The sequence below is a fragment of the Coregonus lavaretus genome (assembly GCF_964263955.1).
Source record: "Coregonus lavaretus genome assembly, chromosome: 11".
Taxonomy (NCBI): domain Eukaryota; kingdom Metazoa; phylum Chordata; class Actinopteri; order Salmoniformes; family Salmonidae; genus Coregonus; species Coregonus lavaretus.
In genome coordinates, this window is record NC_139998.1 from 50,267,554 (window position 1) to 50,287,219 (window position 19,666).

At 44.3% G+C, this 19,666-nt stretch overlaps 1 protein-coding gene across 1 annotated transcript in view; it reads left to right on the forward strand.

Moving 5' to 3' along the window:
- Positions 1-19,666, forward strand: part of LOC311137742 (very long chain fatty acid elongase 1-like) — a 37,229-nt gene that overhangs the window by 8,204 nt on the left and 9,359 nt on the right. Inside the window, exon 2 of the mRNA XM_084172315.1 lies at positions 17,470-17,573. The gene's annotated coding sequence lies outside the window, so the exon portion shown is untranslated. The remainder of the gene's footprint in view (positions 1-17,469; positions 17,574-19,666) is intronic.

A 19,666-nucleotide genomic window follows, 5' to 3' on the forward strand; every position in this document is an offset into this window, starting at 1 on the left:
AAGTAGTGAATGAGAGATTCTTTATATTATTTATTTCAGGGTACTTTATTTTTAGTGCAGAAGTATGCTATAAGGTTAAAGAAGGGATGTTTTTATTTTAATTTTTTATGTACACACGTGTGCTCAATGTAAAGTGTTTGAACTTTTAAACAGATAATAGAGACAAAAGCGAAAAACCAAGCTATTGATCCATTGCACAATCATAAAATAACAGAATATCACATTCATTTCAATGAGTGGCGACATTGAAACTGTTCCGCTTTTCTAAACAACCTCTAGTATGGAACGAGTTCATACAGAACCCTGCTGGGGGTGTTTTATAAAACCACATCCTGGCTTCAACTTCCCTTTCCTGTAAAATAAAGTGGCTGGTGCTGAAGTTAGGCTAAAATAAGCTGGTGACTTGCAGTGGAGACACTGTCCTGGAACGTGATAGGTTGTCCCTGCCTGGAAACACCAATGTTAGGCCTCAACATAGTAAGTAGCCTCCTTGTAGCTCAGTTTGTAGAGCATGGCGTTTGCAACGGCAGGGTTGTGGGTTCGATTCCCACGGGGGGCCAGTATGAAAATGTATGCACTCACTAACTAAGTCGCTCTCGATAAGAGCGTCTGCTAAATGACTAAAATGTAAAAATGTAATAATTCTGCCACTGTTATTAGTCAATACATGTAATTTCCATAATTACAGGGGAGTGGTAGTGCTATAATAACCTTTAAAGTATACTAGTATTTGTGATTTACAATATCCATAAAGAGGAGCTGAAAGAAAGCAAGTTTGACCTGATCTTAATCAAATAATAAACTATTCAACTGAATAATGTTATTATTTAGAAGCTAATCACAAGGAGGACTAAGTGACAATAAAACAAATGTATATCTAGCCATTTGAGCTGATAATCTGAGGTTTAGTTGAAAGTATCAAAGAACCACTCGGATGATAAACACCGATACAAACAGCATTTCGTTTTATAGATGAGCCTCCACCACGTGCTCTGTCACAGCAGCTTTCTGCTGCTTGTCATGGCATCAGTGCTGCAACAGGGCAAGGTGGAACGCGCAGTGAGATGTCGTGTCATACTCATAGTTGACAAAAAATGGATTTAACTGCGAAGTCAGACAGTGTTCTGCAATACTCCATTATGACATGTCAACGCAACACATTGCTTGGGGAAAAAAGGAGCCAGTCATGAAAACAAGAGGATAGATAAGTCTCAATCTTTGTAAAACTGATTTGATGTATTAGTTTCTTCTTCTTTTGTTGTTGCGAAGTTACAAATTGTCATGGTGAAGCCCCCTCCACCATAGAAATTAAACAAATAGGCCTAGGTAATACAAAATAAATGCCAAATATTCATTTAAAAAATAAAGATTTGATGCTGATTTTAAATAAAGAAAATACTAATTTGATGCTTGTTCTCATTCAGTTACTCTGTAACTACTGACAGACCTGAAAAGGGGCTAATGTTGATTGAGTCCCAAGCCCACTGTATGCCATCTGATTCATTGATCCACTACCAGTATATTCCTCAATCCCAAAATAATGGGAAAGATTATTAATGATACTAGAATTTCAGACGGTATCTTTCTTATTCACTTGGAGTTGAGGCATATTGCTTTATCAACATAACAGAAGTCGTGGAAAATTGACTTATTTTGACATTAGACCACTTATTTTGGAGTGATCTATCTCTTTTAATGTGCCATCAAACCATTGAGATGAATGGTGTGCAATGTCGTAAACGGCTCAGCCATTTTATTCAATTTCAGAAAGGACTGCTTCTTTTGAAAGAAAATCAGCATGTTGCCTTGGTAATTTTACTATATATTTCATAGCCTGTAGCTCATTCCATTCAGAGAGTGGGGAAGGCCTTGGTAGTGTTGCACCTTAGTACGACATATGGGTGGAAATACCAGGAGACATGTGCTTACTTGTTATTCAACCATTAGAACACACACAGACACATGACACAACCTCACTCACACAAACCTGGGGCGTAGGCCTATTCACTAGAAACCAAACAGAACCAAACAAGTTTCAAGTTTTTATTAGTCGTATGTAGGGCATACGCATGGTATACACCGTCCAACTAAATGCTTATTTGCAGTTTCCTTCTTGACAATGCAACAACAATAAGAATTAAAAGATAAGAATATGAACATAAAGTAAATGGTTCAGTAGAATAGAATAAACATTTGAGCATAAGTAGAAACAGGAAGGCCCAATTTATAGTACAATATTTGCATGTGTTTTGGGAACGGGGGGATGGGAGGCAGTGTATAAACTGAGCAGTATAATAAGAGTCTGGTAGCAGCAGTTGTGATGTGTCTGGGTGGGTGCTAAGGTGCGGAGAATCAGAGCAGGTGGTCAGTCCAGTTCAAGTGTTAAGCAGTCTGATGGCTTGTACATAGAAACTGTCTCTGAGCCTGTTGGTATCAGACCTCGTGCTCCGTTACCGTCTGCCCGGCGGTAAGGGAGAGAACAGCTTGTGGCTGGGGTCCTTGATGATGCTGCGTCCCTTCCTCAGGCACTGTTTCGAGTAGATATCCTGGATGGATGGGAGCACGGTCCCAGTAATGTACTGGGCCGTCTTCACCACCCACTGGAGAGCCTTGTGGACGGAGCAATTCCCGTGATGCAACCTGTCAGGACGCTCTCGATGGTGCAGCGGTAGTATTTGGAGAGGACCCGGGGTGCAATGCCATATTTCTTCAGCCGCCTTAGGAAGTAGGGATGCTGTTGCTCCCTCTTGACAAGGATGGTGGTGTTGTTGGTCCATGACAAGTCCTCGGTGATGTGGACTCCGAGGAACTTAACTTGTGACTCTCTCTACTTCAGTCCCATTGATGTGGCTCGGGGTTCCCTCCTATGCTTCCTGAAGTCAACAATCAACTCCTTTGTTTTGCTGACGTTGAGGTAGCGGTTGTCATGCCAGTTCACTTACCTCCTCCCTGTAGGCTGACTCATCGTTGTTGGTTATCAGGCCTACAACCGTGGTGTCGTCAGCAAACTTGATGATGGAGTTGGTGTCGTGCAAAGCCACGCAGTCGTGGGTGAACAGGGAGTACAGCAGAGGACTGAGGACACACCCCTGGGTGGCCCCTGGGTTAAGAGTCAGTGTGGAGGAGGTGTTGTTGCCAATCCTCACAGCCTGCGGTCTGACCGTCAGGAAGTCCAGGATCCAGTTGCAGAGGGTGGTGTCCAGACTAGGGGCTCTGAGCTTGGCGTCAAGCTTGGAGGAAACGTTAGTGTTGAATGCTGAACTGTAGTCAATGAACAGCATTCTCACATAGGTGTTCCTCTTGTCCAGATGTGTTAGGGCCGTGTGAGTTAATGCTGCAGTTTATGCTGGCAGTCATACAGCATTGTGGTATGAGGCCAATCAGGTGTGTTCCAATCAATCAAAGTATATGAGGATGGCTGGGGGGTGGTCCGGAGGGGGTCTAGGCCACTGTCCTGAAGTTGGAGAATTGTGGGGGGGGTTCTCTCAAACACCTGAAACAGCTTTTTCCTGCAATCTAGAGCCATAATCATTATGCTTAATTCTATGTCAAAAATATGTACTTTTTTCTGCATATCTAAGCATACCTCTTCAGCTGTCTGTATCCTCCTGACTGGTGGATCTTTGTTTAAAGAAACGAAATATGCTTCTCTGCATCTCTGCTAAAATATGGGTAAAAGATTGACAGGAATGTGAGTCTTATTCAGCACATTTTAGTTATACAGGACAAATCTGAAGGGGGGGAACGTGCCCCCTATGGGCATGACGCCTCTGGTTACACATTCCAAACTGTGCAAAATTGCCAACTCTAAATTGAATGTTACTGGTAAATTGGAGGCTGTGGTTTTCTGGGAGGCCTACCCTAGAATGATAAATGCAAATGTAGAATGTTGATATGAAACTGGACTATTTTTGTGCAACTAGGTTTTCCCTCAGAACTCTCCCACTTTTATCCTCTTTACTCATGCATTGATGTTTGTTTTGTTGTTGCTCCCATTCAGTCACTCACTGGCATAATTTGGATGAGAGCTCTTTTAGATGTGTATTACACTTCCAAGCTGTACCTTATCATTAATCTGTAAACCTGGGTTTGACTTCAGAGAGAGAATTCCAGCTGCTGTGGAAACAAACCTAATTACCGTTCTAGCTTGTTTGTGTGATTACTCACCATTTTTAATAACACAGCCACAGAAGGATGACAAGGAGATGTATTTTCTTGTGAGGTGTGTTTTGGTATCGCAGGGGAGGGACTAAGATGGAGAGAGCTGCCACCCTTATTCCCTCTACCCCACTCCCCCAAAGCCGGCGGGAGTACCGTTGAGGACAGTGGTGTGTCTCTATCACAGGTGAAGGATCTTTTAAACGAACAAAAAGAGTTCTACAAGCAGTTGTTACAACAACAAGAAAATACTGTAGCTTCAAGTGTTGTGTTCAAATACTGTTGGTTCAACTAACAAAAGAATGGACGACCTGACCAGAGTTCCAGGACCTGAAGAACAGTTTGTAGTTCTCCCAGGGTCAGCTCAATGAGTTTAAACAGGAGAACGGCCAGATGACAGCAATCTGTAAGTAATTGAGAGAGGACATCTGTTCTGTATGTGAATCCATGATAACAATGATGGAGAAATCAGATTATCTCGAGGGACAATCAAGGCGAAACAACATTGTTGTGGATGGAATTGCAGAATCTCCACATGAGACAATTGCAGAATCTCCACATGAGACCTGGACGGAGTCTGAGGACAAAGTGAGGGAAATTATCTCAGAGAAACTGAAGATGGACCACAGGAAGATTGAGGTGGTGCGCACCCACAGGACTGGAAAACCCACCACCGGCCCAGGTGACAGGCCCAGGCCGATGGTGAAGTTCCTGAGGTTCAAGGACAAGGTAGCTGTTCTGGAAAGAGCCAAGAACTTGAGAGGAACGCACATCTTCCTCAACGAGGACTATCCTGAAGCTGTGCACCAGAAGAGGAAAGAACTTATCCCAGCCATGAAAGCTGCCAGAGTGCGTGGGGACATTGCTTACGTCCTCTATGACAGGCTCATTGGCCATTGCCGCCATGAAACCCTAAAAAATATGGAACATGAAAAATATTTCTGGTGAGGCGCATTTTGAAGATGGTAGAACATTCCACATGTACTTTTCCTCTGCAAACAAAACAAGTAATTCATAGAAAAATCTAACGACCCCATAGTAGAATAGCTTATATATTTACCTAGTCGGCTTGTTGTGTTCTATGCTAGATAAATATTCCTCTCGTGGTGCATTCATGTTATGTGGCATAAGGAGGGAAACATGCATTCTGACAAGCAGTCAATGCACAACTGCGAAAACAGCAGTTTTAATGGCTTTTGTTAAAAAGAGGGGAATCCCAGCTTTCCATTCCTACTCCATTTATTTCTCAACTCCTAAATATGTGTCAACTCGAGAGTGGGGCTAAATGTAACACCGGTCAATTGTAGGGTGACTTGGGTACAACGCCTCTCTACCTCAAAATAATTTCTTTGGAATGACTTCAAAAATGTTAATGAGACAGATATTTTTTGTTGAGCAAGAGTAGTGGAAACCAGGGAAAGAGTTGGTGGAAAAATTGTGACATGAATTGGTTTCTGTGAGAAGTCCTATCTGTCATATCTTTAATCTGAGCCTAGAGGAAAGTCTTTGTCCTCAGGCCTGGAGGGAAACCAAGGTAATTCCGCTACCCAAGAGTGGTAAAGCGGCCTTTACTGATTCTAATAGCAGACCTATCAGCTTGCTGCTAGCTCTTAGTATACTGTTGGGAAAAAATGGTGTTTGACCAATTACAATGCTATTTCTCTGTAAACAAATTAACAACAGACTTTAGCATGCTTCTAGAGAAGGGCACTCAACATGTACTGCACTGACACAGATGATTGGTTAAAATAAATTGATTAAAAGAAGATTGTGGGAGCTGTACTGTTAGATTTCAGTGCAGCCTTTGATATTATTGACCATAACCTGTTGTTGAAAACTTCTGTGTTATGGCTTTTCAACCTATCTAATAGAACTCAGAGGGTTTTCTTTAATGGAAGCTTCTCTAATGTCAAACATGTGAAGTGTGATGTGCCGCAGGGCAGCTGTCTAGGCCCTCTACTCTTTTCTATTTTTACCAATGACCTGCCACTGGCATTAAACAAAGCATGTGTGTCCATGTATGCTGATGATTCAACCATATACAGTGGGGGGGAAAAGTATTTAGTCAGCCAACAATTGTGCAAGTTCTCCCACTTAAAAAGACGAGAGAGGCCTGTAATTTTCATCATAGGTACACGTCAACTATGACAGACAAAATGAGAAAAAAAAATCCAGAAAATCACATTGTAGGATTTTTAATAAATGTATTTGCAAATTATGGTGGAAAATAAGTATTTGGTCAATAACAAACGTTTCTCAATACTTTGTTATATACCCTTTGTTGGCAATGACACAGGTCAAACGTTTTCTGTAAGTCTTTACAAGGTTTTCACACACTGTTGCTGGTATTTTGGCCAATTCCTCCATGCAGATCTCCTCTAGAGCAGTGATGTTTTGGGGCTGTCGCTGGGCAACACGGACTTTCAACTCCCTCCAAAGATTTTCTATGGGGTTGAGATCTGGAGCCTGGCTAGGCCACTCCAGGACCTTGAAATGCTTCTTACGAAGCCACTCCTTTGTTGCCCGGGTGGTGTGTTTGGGATCATTGTCGAGCTGAAAGACCCAGCCACGTTTCATCTTCAATGCCCTTGCTGATGGAAGGAGGTTTTCACTCAAAATCTCACGATACATGGCCCCATTCATTCTTTCCTTTACACGGATCAGTCGTCCTGGTCCCTTTGCAGAAAAACAGCCCCAAAGCATGATGTTTCCACCCCCATGCTTCACAGTAGGTATGGTGTTCTTTGGATGCAACTCAGCATTCTTTGTCCTCCAAACACGACGAGTTGAGTTTTTACCAAAAAGTTATATTTTGGTTTCATCTGACCATATGACATTCTCCCAATCCTCTTCTGGATCATCCAAATGCACTCTAGCAAACTTCAGACGGGCCTGGACATGTACTGGCTTAAGCAGAGGGACACGTCTGGCACTGCAGGATTTGAGTCCCTGGCGGCGTAGTGTGTTACTGATGGTAGGCTTTGTTACTTTGGTCCCAGCTCTCTGCAGGTCATTCACTAGGTCCCCCCGTGTGGTTCTGGGATTTTTGCTCACCGTTCTTGTGATCATTTTGACCCCACGGGGTGAGATCTTGCGTGGAGCCCCAGATCGAGGGAGATTATCAGTGGTCTTGTATGTCTTCCATTTCCTAATAATTGCTCCCACAGTTGATTTCTTCAAACCAAGCTGCTTACCTATTGCAGATTCATTCTTCCCAGCCTCGTGCAGGTCTATAATTTTGTTTCTGGTGTCCTTTGACAGCTCTTTGGTCTTGGCCATAGTGGAGTTTGGAGTGTGACTGTTTGAGGTTGTGAACAGGTGTCTTTTATACTGATAACAAGTTCAAACAGGTGCCATAAATACAGGTAACGAGTGGAGGACAGAGGAGCCTCTTAAAGAAGAAGTTACAGGTCTGTGAGAGCCAGAAATCTTGCTTTTTTGTAGGTGACCAAATACTTATTTTCCACCATAATTTGCAAATAAATTCATTAAAAATCCTACAATGTGATTTTCTGGATTTTTTTTCTTCTCAATTTTTTTGTCATAGTTGACGTGTACCTATGATGAAAATTATAGGCCTCTCTCATCTTTTTAAGTGGGAGAACTTTCACAATTGGTGGCTGACTAAATACTTTTTTTCCCCACTGTATGCATCAGCAACCACAGCTAATAAGGTCATTGAAACCCTTAACAAAGAGTTGCAGTCTGTTTTGGAATGGGTGGCCAGTAATAAACTGGTCCTGAACATCTCTAAAACTAAGAGCATTGTATTTGTTTCCCTAAGTTCTAGACCTCAGCGGAATCTGGTAATGAATGGTGTGGCTGTTTAACAAGTTGAGGAGACTAAATTACTTGGTGTTACCTTAGATTGTAAATTGTCATGGTCAAAACCTACAGTGCATTTGGAAAGTATTCAGACCCCTTGACTTTTTCCACATTTTGTTACGTTACAGCCTTATTCTAAAATGGATTAATGAGGGGGGGAAAAAAACAATTGAATCTACACACAATAACCCATAATGACAAAAAAATTGTTTTTAGAAATGTTTGCAAATGTATTAAAAATAAAAAACTATCACATTTACGTAAGTATTCAGACCCTTTACTCAGTACTTTGTTGAAGCACCTTTGGCAGCGATTACAGCCTCGAGTCTTCTTGGGTATGACACTACAAGCTTGGCACACCTGTATTTGGGTAGTTTTTCCCCATTATTCTCTGCAGATCCTCTCAAGCTCTGTCAGGTTGGATGGGGAGCGTCGCTGCATAGCTATTTTCAGGTCTCTCCAGAGATGTTCGATCGGGTTCAAGTCTGGGCTCTGACTGGGCCACTCAAGGACATTTAGAGACTTGTCCCGAAGCCACTCCTGCGTGGTCTTGGCTGTGTGCTTGGGGTCGTTGTCCTGTTGTAAGATTAACCTTCACCCCAGTCTGTGGTCCTGAGCGCTCTGGAGCAGGTTTTCATCAAGGATCTCTCTGTACTTGGCGCCATTCAACTTTCCCTCGATCCTGACTAGTCTCCCAGTCCTTGCCGCTGAAAAACATCCCCACAGCATGATGCTGCCGCCACCATGCTTCACCGTAGGGATGGTGCCAGGTTTCCTCCAGACGTGCGCTTGATATTCAGACCAAAGGGTTTAATCTTGGTTTCATCAGACCAGAGAATCCTTTAGGTGCCTTTTGGCAAACTCCAAGCGGGCTGTCGTGTGCCTTTTTACTGAGGAGTGGCTTCCTTCTGGCCACTCTACCATAAAGGCCTGATTGGTGGAGTGGTGCAGAGATGGTTGTCCTTCTGGAAGGTTCTCCCATCTCCACAGAGAAACTATGGAGCTCTGTCAGAGTGACCATCGGGTTCTTGGTCACCTCCCTGACCAAGACCCTTCTCCCCCGATTGCTCAGTTTGGCTGGGCGGCCAGCTCTAGGAAGAGTCTTGGTGGTTCCAAACTTCTTCCATTTAAGAATGATGGGTTGCCACTGTTCTTGGGGACCTTCAATGCTGCATAATTGTTTTAGTACCCTTCCCCAGATCTGTGCCTCGACACACTCCTGTCTCTGAGCTCTACGGACAATTCCTTCGACCTCATGGCTTGGTTTTTGCTAAGACATGCACTGTCAACTGTGGGCCCTTATAAATCAAATCAAATCAAATCAAATTTTATTGGTCACATGCGCCGAATACAACAGGTGCAGACATTACAGTGAAATGCTTACTTACAGCCCTTAACCAACAGTGCATTTATTTTAAACAAAAAAGTAAGAATAAAACAACAACAAAAAAGTGTTGAGAGAAAAAAAGAGCAGAAGTAAAATAAAGTGACAGTAGGGAGGCTATATATACAGTAAAATAAAGTGACAGTAGGGAGGCTATATATACAGGGGGGTACCGTTGCATAGTCAATGTGCGGGGGCACCGGCTAGTTGAGGTAATATGTACATGTGGGTAGAGTTAAAGTGACTATGCATAAATACTTTAACAGAGTAGCAGCAGCGTAAAAAGGATGGGGTGGGGGGGCAGTGCAAATAGTCCGGGTAGCCATGATTAGCTGTTCAGGAGTCTTATGGCTTGGGGGTAGAAGCTGTTGAGAAGTCTTTTGGACCTAGACTTGGCACTCCGGTACCGCTTGCCGTGCGGTAGCAGAGAGAACAGTCTATGACTAGGGTGGCTGGAGTCTTTGACAATTTTGAGGGCCTTCCTCTGACACCGCCTGGTATAGAGGTCCTGGATAGCAGGGAGCTTTGCCCCAGTGATGTACTGGGCCGTACGCACTACCCTCTGTAGTGCCTTGCGGTCAGAGGCCAAGCAGTTGCCATACCAGGCGGTGATGCAACCAGTCAGGATGCTCTCGATGGTGCAGCTGTAGAATTTTTTGAGGATCTGAGGACCCATGCCAAATCTTTTTAGTCTCCTGAGGGGGAATAGGCTTTGTCGTGCCCTCTTCACGACTGTCTTGGTGTGTTTGGACCATGATAGTTCGTTGGTGATGTGGACACCAAGGAACTTGAAGCTCTCAACCTGTTCCACTACAGCCCCGTCGATGAGAATGGGGGCGTGCTCAGTCCTCTTTTTTTTCCTGTAGTCCACAATCATCTCCTTTGTCTTGGTCACGTTGAGGGAGAGGTTGTTGTCCTGGCACCACACGGCCAGATCTCTGACCTCCTCCCTATAGGCTGTCTCATCGTTGTCGGTGATCAGGCCTACCACTGTTGTGTCGTCGGCAAACTTAATGATGGTGTTGGAGTCGTGCCTGGCCATGCAGTCATGGGTGAACAGAGAGTACAGGAGGGGACTGAGCACGCACCCCTGAGGGGCCCCCGTGTTGAGGATCAGTGTGGCAGATGTGTTGTTACCTACCCTTACCACCTGGGGGCGGCCCGTCAGGAAGTCCAGGATCCAGTTGCAGAGGGAGGTGTTTAGTCCCAGGATCCTTAGCTTAGTGATGAGCTTAGAGGGCACTATGGTGTTGAATGCTGAGCTGTAGTCAATGAATAGCATTATCACGTAGGTGTTCCTCTTGTCCAGGTGGGAAAGGGCAGTGTGGAGTGCGATAGAGATTGCATCATCTGTGGATCTGTTGGGGCGGTATGCAAATTGGAGTGGGTCTAAGGTTTCTGGGATTATGCTGTTGATGTGAGCCATGACCAGTCTTTCAAAGCACTTCATGGCTACAGACGTCAGTGCTACGGGTCGGTAGTCATTTATCTTAGAGTTCTTGGGCACGGGGACTATGGTGGTCTGCTTGAAACATGTTGGTATTACAGACTCAGTCAGGGACATGTTGAAAATGTCAGTGAAGACACTTGCCAGTTGGTCAGCACATGCTCGGAGTACACGTCCTGGTAATCCGTCTGGCCCTGCGGCCTTGTGAATGTTGACCTGCTTAAAAGTCTTACTCACATCGGCTACGGAGAGCGTGATCACATAGTCGTCCGGAACAGCTGGTGCTCTCATGCATGCTTCAGTGTTGCTTGCCTCGAAGCGAGCATAGAAGTGGTTTAGCTCGTCTGGTAGGCTTGTGTCACTGGGCAGCTCGCGGCTGTGCTTCCCTTTGTAGTCTGTAATAGTTTTCAAGCCCTGCCACATCCGACGAGCGTCAGAGCCAGTGTAGTATGATTCAATCTTAGACCTGTATTGACTCTTTGCCTGTTTGATGGTTCGTCGGAGGTCATAGCGGGATTTCTTATAAGCGTCCGGGTTAGAGTCCCGTTCCTTGAAAGCGGCAGCTCTACCCTTTAGCTCAGTGCGGATGTTTCCTGTAATCCATGGCTTCTGGTTGGGGTATGTACGTACGGTCACTGTGGGGACGACATCATCGATGCACTTATTGATGAAGCCAGTGACTGATGTGGTGTACTCCTCAATGCTGTCTGAAGAATCCCGGAACATGTTCCAGTCTGTGCTAGCAAAACAGTCCTGTAGCTTAGCATCTGCGTCATCTGACCACGTTTTTATTAGCCGAATCACTGGTGCTTCCTGCTTCAGTTTTTGCTTATAAGCAGGAATCAGGAGGATAGAGTTATGGTCAGATTTGCCAAATGGAGGGCGAGGGAGAGCTTTGTATGCGTCTCTGTGTGTGGAGTAAAGGTGGTCTAGAGTTTTTTCCCCTCTGGTTGCACATTTAACATGCTGGTAGAAATGAGGTAGAACGGATTTAAGTTTCCCTGCATTAAAGTCCCCGGCTACTAGGAGCGCTGCATCTGGATGAGCGTTTTCCTGTTGATTAATGGCCTTGTACAACTCATTCAGTGCAATCTTAATGCCAGCATTGGTTTGTGGTGGTAAATAGACAGCTATGAAAAATATAGATGAAAACTCTCTTGGTAAATAGTGTGGTCTACAGCTTATCATAAGATACTCTACCTCAGGCGAGCAAAACCTCGAGACTTCCTTAGTATTTGATTTTGTGCACCAGCTGTTGTTTACAAATATACAGAGACCGCCACCCCTCGTCTTACCGGAGCCTGCCGTTCTGTCCTGCCGATGTAGCGTATAGCCTGCTAGCTGAATGTTGTCATTGTTGTCGTTCAGCCACGACTCCGTGAAACATAAGATATTACAGTTTTTAATGTCCCGTTGGTAGGATAACCGTAATCTTAAATCGTCAATTTTATTCTCAAAAGATTGAACATTGGCTAATAGGATTGATGGGAGAGGCAGTTTACTCGTTCGCCGTCGGATCCTTACAAGGCACCCGGATCTGCGTCCACGATATCTCCGTCTCTTCCTCACGCGAATGAGGGGGATCTGGGCCTTGTCGGGAGTCTGTAGAATATCCTTCGCGAACGCCTCGTTGAAGAAAAAGTCTTCGTCCAACGCGAGGTGAGTAATCGCTGTCCTGATATCCAGAAGCTCTCTTTGGTTATAAGAGACGATGGCAGAAACATTATGTACAAAATAAATTACAAATAACGCGGAAAAACACACATAGTAGTACAATTGGTTAGAGGGCTGTAAAACGGCAGCCATCTTCTTCCGGCGCTGTTTATCAGTATGCAGTATATCAGTATATAGACAGGTGTGTGTGCTTTTCCAAATCATGTCCAATCAATTGAATTTACCACAGGTGGACTCCAAGTTGTAGAAACATCTCAAGGATTATCAATGGAAACCGGATGCACCTGAGCAGAATTTCGAGTCTCATAGCAAAGGGTCTGAATACTTATTTAAAGGTATTTCAGTTTTATTTATTTTATTTGCAAACATTTCTAAACCTGTTCTTGCTTTGTCTTTATGGGGTATTGTGTGTAGATTGAGAATTGTCTGAATACTTTCCGAATGCACTGTATACACTATGTATACATGGAATCACTGGCCACTTTAATAATGTTTACATACTGCTTTACTCATCTCATGTCTATATACTGTATTTTAGTCAATGCCACTCCGACATTACTCGTCCTAATATCGAATCGTAATACACCGGATCCGACGCTCGTCTGATGTGGCAGGGCTTGCAAACTATTACAGACTTGAAATGGAAGCACAGCCGCGAGCTGCCCAGTGACCCAAGCATACCAGACGAGCTAAATTACTTCTACGCTCGCTTCGAGGCAAGTAACATTGAAACATGCATGAGAGCATCAGCTGTTCTGAATGACTGTGTGCTCACGCTCTCCGTAGCCGATGTGAGTAAGACCTTTAAACAGGTCAACATTCACAAGGCCAGGCACGACTCCAACACCATCATTAAGTTTGCCGATGACACAACAGTGTTAGGCCTGATCACCGACAACGACGAGACAGCCTATAGGGAGGAGGTCAGAGACCTGGTCGTGTGGTGCCAGGACAACAACCTCTCCCTCAACGCGATCAAGACAAAGGAGATGATTGTGGACTAAAGGAAAAAGAAGAGGACCGAGCACGCCCCCATTCTCATTGACGGGGCTATAGTGGATCAGGTTGAGAGCTTCAAGTTCCTTGGTGTCCACATCACCAATAAACTAACATGGTCCAAGCACACCAAGACAGTCGTGAAGAGGGCACGACAAAACCTATTCCCCCTAAGGAGACTGAAAAGATTTGGCATGGGTCCTCAGATCCTCAAAAGATTATACAGCTGCAGCAACGAGAGCATCCAGACTGGTTGCATCACTTCCTGGTATGGCAACTGCTCGGCCTACGACTGCAAGGCACTACAGAGGGTAGTGCGTAACGCCCAGTACGTCACTCGGGCCAAGCTTCCTGCCATCCAGGACCTCTATACCAGGCAGTGTCAGAGGAAGGCCCTAAGGATTGTCAAAGACTCCAGCCACCCTAGTAATAACTGTTCTCTCTGCTACCTCATGGCAAGCGGTACCGGAGCGCCAAGTCTATGTCCAAGAGGCTTCTAAACAGCTTCTACCCCCAAGCCATAAGACTCCTGAACATCTAATCAAATGGCTACCCAGACTATTTGCATTGCCCCCCCCCCCCCCCCCTTCTCTGTTTATGATGTATGCATAGTCACTTTAATAACTCTACCTACATGTACATATTACCCTGACTAACCGGTGCCCCCGCACATTGACTTGGTACAAGTACCCCCTGTGTATAGCCTCGCAATTGTTATTTTTACTGCTGATCTTTAATTATTTGTTACTTTTATTTTGTATTATTTAATATAGTATTCTTTCTTAAAACTGCATTGTTGGTTAAGGGCCTGTAAGTAAGCATTTCACTGTAAGGTCTACACTTGTTGTATTCGGCGCATGTGACAAAATTTGATTGATTTATATATTTCTTAATTCCATTCTTTTACTTTCAGATTTGTGTATTGTTGTGAATTGTTAGAAACTACTGCACTGTTGGAGCTAGGAACATAAGCATTTCACTACACCCGCAATAACATCTGCTAAATAGGTGTATGTGACCAATAAAATTTGATTTGATAAAAAAAAGTAAGTAAGTTCGTCAAATTTCTGCCCTGCTAGAGCTGCCACGGTCAACTGTAAGTGCTTTTATTGTGAAATGGAAACGTCTAGGAGCAACAACGGCTCAGCCGCGAAGTGGTAGGCCACACAAGCTCACAGAACGGGACCGCCGAGTGCTGAAGCGTGTATCGCGTAAAAATCGTCTGTCCTCGGTTGCAACACTCACTACCGAGTTCCAAACTGCCTCTGGAAGCAACGTCGGCACAAGAACTGTTCGTCGGGAGCTTCATGAATTAGGTTTCCATGGCCGTTCAGCTGCACACAGCCTAAGATCATCATGCGCAATGCCTAGCGTCGGCTGGAGTGGTTTAAAGCTCGCCTCCATTGGACTCTGGAACAGTGTAAACGTGTTCTCTGGAGTGATAAATCATGCTTCACCATCTGGCAGTCCGACAGACTAATCTGGGTTTGGCAGATGCCAGGAGAACGCTACCTGTGTGTATGCATAGTGCCAACTGTGAAGTTTGGTGGAGGAGGAATAATGAATAATACTTTTTTTTCATGGTTTGGGCTAGGCCCCTTAGTTCCAGTGAAGGGAAATCTTAACGCTACAACATACAATGACATTCTAGACGATTCTGTGCTTCCAACTTTCTGGTAACAGTTTGGGAAGGCCCTTTCCTGTTTCAGCATGACAATGCCCCCGTACACAAAGCGAGGTCCATAGAGAAATGGTTTGTCGAGATCGGTGTGGAAGAACTTGACTGGCCTGCACAGAATCCTGACCTCAACCCCATCTAACACCTTTGGGATGAATTGGAACGCCGACTGCGAGCCAGGCTTAATTGCCCAACATCAGTGCCCGACCTCACTAATGCGCTTGTGGCTGAATGGAAGCAAGTCCCCGCAGCAATGTTTCAACATCTAGTGGAAAGCCTTCTCAGAAGAGTGGAGGCTGTTATAGCAGCAAAGGGGGGACCAACTCCATATTAATGCCCATGATTTTGGAATGAGATGTTCGAGTGTCCACATACTTTTGTCATAGTGTAGATTCAATGGTTGTAAAGATGGGGAGAGGTATGTCCGTAAAAAAGGGATGCTCTGCTTTTTTGACACCACACTCCACAAAGCAAGTCCTGCAGGCTCTAGTTTTATCTTGATTATTGTCCAGTCATATGGTCAAGTGCTGCAAAGAAATACCTAGTTAAGCTGCAGCTGGCCCAGAAAAATAGCGGCACTTCATTGTAATCAGAGGGCTAATATTAATACTATGCGTGCCAGTCTCTCTTGGCTAAGAGTTGAAGAAAGACTGACTGAATCACTGCTTGTTTTTATAAGAAACATGAATGTGTTGGAAATTCCAAATTGTTTGCATAGCCAACTGACACACACGCTCTTTTGTCTGTAATGTATTTTTCGTTATGTGTCGGACCCCAGTAAGACTAGCTGTCACCATTGGCGTCGGCTAATGGGGATCCTAAGAAATCTAATCAAATCATATCCCTTGGGACAGAGCAACAGGTAAACCCATCTCTGTCCACAGATAAAAATGAAGAGGCCAGACCAGTACATCTGCACAACTATTAACAGTTGATTGGACTAGGGTGCCATTTGTGATGCACTCTTGTAGGTTTTAGTCACCGCTAAGTACCTAATTTCAGTAGATGGATGTTAGATAAAAGATTAGAGCAGTACTTGACGAGTGTCCTTCGCTCTCAATGAGTGGTGGCTTGTTTGGCAAATGTTTCACACCACAAAGGATCTGAGAGCTAAAAGCAGGAAGGAATTAGCAGGCTTCTTAACCTGTTAATATAATAAAGGGTGTGTCCGACTCCCACCTAATTGTTCTGTATGTCCCAGGACATGTACGCCAAGACGTGAGTGTGTGTGCTGCACGTGTTTGTTCTAGAGGGAGAGTGAGCGTCATAACTACATAGCGTTAAAGATGATCTCTATCTGTTCCTTCTTTAAAAATTGGGCTTAGTAGGGAGATCAGACTCTGTGATTTCATATGAGTGAGAGCAAGCAGCACTTACAATATGTTTACGTATTTGCCAGTAAGTCACTGTCTTCCTGTAGGAGCCATAAGGGCTGCATCTATGTTATCAGATTGATCAACCAGCCTTGAGCAGTATAATTATACGTTATGGTGTTCAGTCTCCAGAGGAAGTATTCCATGTTGTTTGAGCAATTTTTATTTATTTATTACATTTTGGAAAGCCCCTATTATTGATTGTTTTGTAAGTGTCATTATGGAGTTTATTTTGGTAATGACTGACTTCCAGTCCAGATGGAGGGTGAAATGGATGTTAGCTTTGCTTTCGTGGTGTTGGCTGGGGAAAGAGACTCTAGCGGCACAACAACGGCCCCCCTTCATGATAACAGAGTCGCCACTGATTTCTCCCCGCTGTGCCTGAGAATAATATTATCAGCCCACCCCCTAGGAGAGAAACCTGCAGGATGATGCCATAGTCTGCTGTGTTTAGCTCTGTGAGAGGAAGGGGGCAACTCCTGTCAGACCAGGGCTGCGGTCACAAAACGTCCAGTCACCTACCTTTCCTTTATTTTGAGAATTTTCACACCGCCGGTTGAAATACGAGGCCAGCTTCCTCTCATTCTCACTCTCTTAACCACCCGGCTTGCACTTACGCTGACACACATACACTGCTCCCTCCCTCCCTCCCTCCCTCCCTCCCTCCCTCCCTCCCTCCCTCCCTCCCTCCCTCCCTCCCTCCCTCCCTCCCTCCCTCCCTCCCTCCTTCCTTTGCTCTCCTTCTCTCTCTGCCTCGCTCTCTCTTTCTGAACTAGTTATTCATTCACTGTGTGTGTGCGTCACAGCGGGTGGGGAGGACAGCAGTACCAGTCACACTTTATCAGTTTGCTCTGTCTCTCACTCACTCCTCAATTTCTCTCTGTCCCTCTCTTTTGCGCTCCTCGACTGCTATCCTGGCGCTTCTCACCAAAAGGAGCAAGCTAGCTGTGCTCTGCGGTGAACAGGATTTGGTGTCCACACTGGCATCCATTGGTCCCGCTCTGAGGTGAACAAGAAATAAACCACATCAAAGACGAGGTAAGTCTGCTCACTTAGCACCAGATGGAGTACCCAGGAAACTAACCCTAACCTCTTCTCCCCCTTTCTCTAATTTTGGCACACATGTTGAGACAATGGTTTGGGTTTGTTTCCCTAAGTGGGTTTTAGGTCTGATGTCTACGTTATCTCCTCAGGGAACGTCTATATTCTGTGTCTAACAAGCTGGGGTTAACACACGGACGTTGTTTGGACTTTGAAAACCCAGTGTGTGTGTGTGTGTGTGTGTGTGTGTGTGTGTGCGTACAATAGGTAGAGCAGCCCTGCCAACACTTCTGTTAAAGGCCCAGTACCATCAAAAATGTGATTTTCCTGTGTTTTATATGTCCACACTGAGGTTGGAATAATACTTTGAAATTGTGAAAATTATGATAATGCTCTTTTAGTGAAAGTACATTTCAGCCTGTTTTGGTGGGATGGAGTAAATTAGTTAATAGACCAATAAGAAAGAGTTTCAAACCTCTCTGCCAATAACTGCTAGTTTTCAGTTCCCCCCCCCCCCCCCCCAATCAGTCCACTCCCAGACAGCCCTAGCAAAATTCTTGCTTGAGAAATTCTTCTTTGCTAAGAAGCTATTTTTGTTTCTTTTTGACCATTCTATAATTGAAAACAATCACAGTAACTTAATTAATTGTTAACCAGAAATGAATTGATATTGAGATAAAAACAGCTGCATTAGACCTTTAAACATAAGCTGCACTGTGTGTTTGTTCTAATTGGCTCCTCCCTCTCTTCCTGTGGATGTTTTTTCCCCCTCTGTCATTTCGTTCATCATTAACTCTAACCCTTTGAGCGAGACTCCTTTTTTACATCCCTATGATTAATTGACAGGCTTCCCATAACACATGCATTTCCCCCACCCTTTCCAGTGTGCTACTCTTCCCTGCAAGTCATAAAAGAGGCACTTAATCGTCGATTTGAAGAGTTATTCCTGAACCAAGATTTATTTCCACCTATTACCATTGTCACAATTTTGTTCTGGGTTCAGTGTTAGAGGACTGGAATACCAAAAAGGGCTAAATTAATCGGCTTCATCTGTCTATCCATTTACAGTTCGCTATGCCTATATGGCGTTTCTTGGACTTTGACTCTCTGGTCAGGGTGATGAGAAATGGCACCTTGTCTGCTGGTAGAATGATTATCGCTGACTTAGCAGTCACAACACCATGAGGAAATTCTCCTGGAAGTCTTTACAGTAGCGGTCAGAATGCTTTGTTACAATGTCACCGTGGAGTTTAAATGTGTTTGTAGTGAGCTCATGTGATTGGTATGTCTGGACTCTTGAGGCATTTCAATAGCGTGAGGTGGCCAGATTGAAGTGATGGCGCTGTTAGATCAGAACTGAAGGACTACTGTTATCCCACAACATAATTTTATAGTGAATCAAACAAATATGACCAGTGTCACAGTCCTCTGCTGCTGTACCTCTCAGTCAAGTTGAACTACTAGATTCTGTTGGATGGTTTGGTTTTGCTAAAGGTTGTAATTAATGTCCTGACCGAGATTTTCCTAGCCCTTTTTGTAGTTGTGGTTGTTTGCTTTAGTCTAGATGAATTTATAGAAACGTCCAAGAAGCCAAAAGGGTAAAAATAAATATCCTGAATATTCCGCACTCATTAGGTTTATGGGCCTGTCCACCTTCTCTGGTCTTTTCTGGTCTCTGACAGAAGAATGTGGTTTCTCTAGTCCCTCAGATATCATTGGATATCTCCACTATGGCTATTGGACAGGTTTCATTCCTCCTCACTGGTGTGTCTCTTTCCTTGGTGCCTTCGGATGTGGATTGAAACTATTGTGTTGTGTTCTCCTGTGTCTGGTGAGGCCCCTCTTAGTCACACGACTAGCCCCTGACACTACACATTTACATGCACACACAGAGGCGTTCAGGTTTTTGATTAGAAAGATTGTCAATACAAAACTGCCCCTCTGTGCGCCATACTCAGATCTCTGGTGGTGAATTCCATTCAGTAAAATCCAGTTCTTCAGTGAGATTTTTAATGTCTGTTCAGGGTTATACACACTTGCTTTTGAGCAGATAGGGAGTTTTAGGGAATGTTGTCTTGCGGGTTATCTTG